Genomic DNA, 3897 nt, shown 5'->3' with positions numbered 1-3897 from the left:
TTATAGTTATAATTTTTATTATCTTTTGATTTAATATATCTTTTGATTTGTACCCAAAAAAAATGTTCTTAATTTTTTTTTTCAATTTATGTTTTTAGACTAAAATTTTTATTTAGTTTTAGTCTTTGAATTTTTTTTTAATAAACATGTCAAAATTTAAAATGTTAACAGTAGAAAAAATTAAGTAGTAAAAAATCTATATAATTCCTCTTTTTTCATTATTATCATTAAAATTATTGAGATTGCATTGTTTTTAGTCTCTACCTAATTAATTAATGTATTTCTACTTAAGGTTATTCTTATAAAAGTAATTAATGCCACAAATAATTTGGAAAAGATCTTATAAAAAGGATTAAGAAAGTTTTAGGGGAGGGTTTTCTACGAATAAAGGTTGAAATATATGGATTTTATTTTTAATTCTTATAGTGAAAAATATTTCATTTTAGCACCTAATCATATTATTTTTCAATTCTTTTTAATTTTTATATTATTATAAAATTTATCTTTTAGTTCCTATAATAAATAGGTGACAGAGATTAAAAAAAAAAAATGTATAAATGACTAAAATTGTTTTTATTTGTAGAAATTGAAAAATAAAATTTATGAAATTACTAAATAGGTATTTAAATCTTATAAAAGTCATTAGGGTAGTATAACACAATTATGGACAATGAATGAGTGCTTGGGTACAAAGGGGCCATGGGCTTTCGACCCAAATCAGGGAAAAAAAAAAGGAGTTTCGGTTCGAAATTACACTCGTTTCGCTGCGAGAGTGAAGGAGCCAGAAACTGTTGCTTCTCTTCGAAGCTCAAAACTTAAACCCTAGTTCTCCCTCTCTTTCTCTTTTTGCGTCTTCAACCATGTCCGCGATACTGGTAATCTCTCTCTTTCTCTCTTTCACTCTTTCACTCTGTTAAATCGTTCCCCTTTTCCTCTGTTAAATCGTTCCAACGCTCCCTCGCCGGCCACCACACCTCCTCTGTTAAATCGTTCCCCTTTTCCTCTGGAGATTCCATCGCTTCTCGCCTTTTCCTCTTCGCTTCGCCGGCGTTGGAGGGTCAGTAATGTGCTTTTTCTCTCTCTCCTTTTATTTCTTTACCCTAACTTTTAATTTTGATTAAATGTTTGTTGATATCTTGTATTTGTTGAGTGTAGTACATCATGGTTCTTTTATGCCATGTTCAAACTTGAATGTCAATAAAAGGGAGATTGTAATTATTTTAATTCTATAAAACCTGGTTATTAGATTGTTGATAGCTTTTATCCCAATCAACCTTGTAAATGTATTCAGGTGATAATGCCTCAATTGGGCTTAAGCTATATGTCAACATGGGTAACGAGTGGAATAAGAAGTGTGTGGTACTCTGATTCTTTTCTTTTTGTTTTTGAACAATCCATATTTTATTGAAAATATCTGGTAGTTGGTAACCTTACTTTATTCAATTTAATGATTATGGTGCATTTAGTTATATTTGCGTTGCTATTACAAAATAATTGCTGCTTGTGTGAACTCTAAGTTTGCAACTTGTGTTTTACGTACTTGAATTCAAATTATCTACTTATCCTCTTATGATTTGTACGTATGTGTGTTGCACAGGTGGAAGAAATAAAATTAAAGCCTGTGATTGCATTTGATTGTGGTAAGTTCTGTTTTGGCATTTTTTTCATTCAGGTGGAATTGTGCTAAAGACCAAATTTATAAATGGAACTTCAGCTAATGACTTGATGTTTATATGAATTGCTTCTTTTGATTTGTTAAAAGCATAAATGAAGTTGAACTGATAAATGATTGATGGTTATATAACCATAGGTTTACACATAGGCTTCTTTTTATAATAATTACTTTAAACATTATAAAAATTATGACTAGTTAGAAATCTTTATACTGATTGTGTATAAATATTAAACTTTTTAAGCATTGACTAATTAGAAGCCTCGCATACAATACTTATGCCAACTTTCTAGAGAAGCTTACATGACAGCTCCTAATTTCTGTGAATTTCGCCAACAAAGTGTTACTATGTTCCAGGGATTTGTCACACAACGAGTTGGAAGGACCTCTGCCTGAATTTCTGGCAGAATTGCCAAAGTTAAAAGTTCTGTAAGTTTGAATCTTTGTTAGAACTACTAAATTGATAATTAATTTTCCCAGCCAGACACTTGGATAACATATAATTTATGATTTATTGTCTTTGCAGTAATCTGACAGGGAACACGCTTTCTGGTCCAATTCCTAAGGCTCTCAAGGATAAGGCAGATAAAGCTTTGCAATTAAGGTTTGTAGAATAATATTTTATATTGAAGGAATATTATATGATATCTCCAAAATAATTTTTTCAAGTAGATAATCCCACATGTTGTATGTTCTGTTACATACTTAACAATAAAAAGATAATTTATCTGTCATCATTTCTTAGTTCCTTATATATAATACACTTTGTGTATATATTTTTAAATTAATAGACTAACTTACACATAGCCCAGTTTTTTTTAGTTTGTACGCAGAATTAATATTCATTTTTTTTTTTATGTCAGTTGATGGTGTTGACTATAGATAATGGAATTGTTTAATATTTGCTTCTGTTCCTGGATGTGATGTGTTTGTTGGTAGTCTTACCTTTGTGTATGTTCAGGGGACTCGTGATTTTGCTAAAGAACAAATGACAATTAGAAAGATATTAGAAATTACTATTTTTTTTAGTATTATATCTATAATTTGTGATTCTGATTAGTGGTAAAATTTTAACTAAAATTTATGATTTTGAATCAATAATTAAAAGTGTTACAGTGAGTGTTCTCTTCCCAATTAATTTTATAACTCTAAGAAGGGTTTAAATATATCAGTTGCGGATTTTGTTGTCTTAAATTATTTGCTGAATTATTTGCTGCAAAATAACAATTATTTGCTGAATTAAAATCAAAGAATATGTTGTCTTGAAATTTTTGTTGAAATAATATTTTTTATTTTTTTAGGAGAAATATAAGGAGCGTCTAATTGAAGTCAAGCAACAAGCTACACAGGATGACATAGAGGGCTCTGCTTCTACTTGTATTAGTGATAATGAATTTTATTTGCAGGTGGTTAAAAAGAATCAGAAGGGAAACTTGTATGGGCTTGCTGGATTGATCGAATGACATAGCAGAAGACCCGTAATTAAGCTTCTTTATTTTACTTGTTTCAGGATATTTTATTGTATTTCACTATTATTTTGTTGAAGTTTAAACGTTTTATGTTATTATTGTGTTTTTAGCATACTATATTGACATAAATATAAATTTACATCGATGAGATTATGTCTTTTAGTATGTTCTAGTTTATTATTATAAATTGTGTAATAAAATATTGTTAATTTCATATTCGATAACAGGTATAAATTTATAATTCAAAAAGAATTTAAAAATACTGGTTAGCATTAGCGATCGAAATAGCGATCAAAAGAATTTGTAGCTAATTCAAGTTTTTAGCGATCGAAATAGCGACCGAAATAATGCGTAGCTAATTTAAGTTTTAGCGACCGAAATAGCGACCGAAATAGCGACCAAAATAATACGTAGCTAATTCAAGTTTTTAGCGACCGAAATAGCGACCGAACTAATTTGTAGCTAATACAAGCTTTTAGCGACCGAAATAGTGACCAAAATAATTCGTAGCTATTTTTAACTTTTAGCGACCGAAATAGCGACCGAATTTATTCGTAGCTATTTCAGTTTTTTAGCGACCGATTTAGAGACTGATTTTTAAAATGTTTTTATTAAATAAATATAAAAAATTAGCGACGGAAATTGCAACCAAAAAATTCGGTCGCAAAATTGGTCTCCAAAAGTTAGGAGACCAAAATTTTAGCGACGGATTTTCAATGTCTAGCGACTGATTTTTCGGTCGCTAAATTGCGACCG

At 29.6% G+C, this 3897-nt stretch overlaps 1 long non-coding RNA gene across 1 annotated transcript; it reads left to right on the top strand.

The window, feature by feature from the left end:
* The first annotated feature begins 707 nt into the window (after positions 1-707).
* LOC145952696 (uncharacterized) lies at positions 708-3897 on the top strand. The gene is made up of 5 exons (XR_014430215.1): positions 708-1057; positions 1598-1640; positions 2030-2101; positions 2199-2276; positions 2974-3897. It is a non-coding gene; the product is annotated as an uncharacterized LOC145952696 (long non-coding RNA).

This window comes from Cajanus cajan, chromosome 10, assembly GCF_000230855.2.
Source record: "Cajanus cajan strain Asha chromosome 10, NIPB_CcT2T_4, whole genome shotgun sequence".
Lineage (NCBI taxonomy): Eukaryota > Viridiplantae > Streptophyta > Magnoliopsida > Fabales > Fabaceae > Cajanus > Cajanus cajan.
This window is presented reverse-complemented; position numbering and strand designations above follow the sequence as displayed.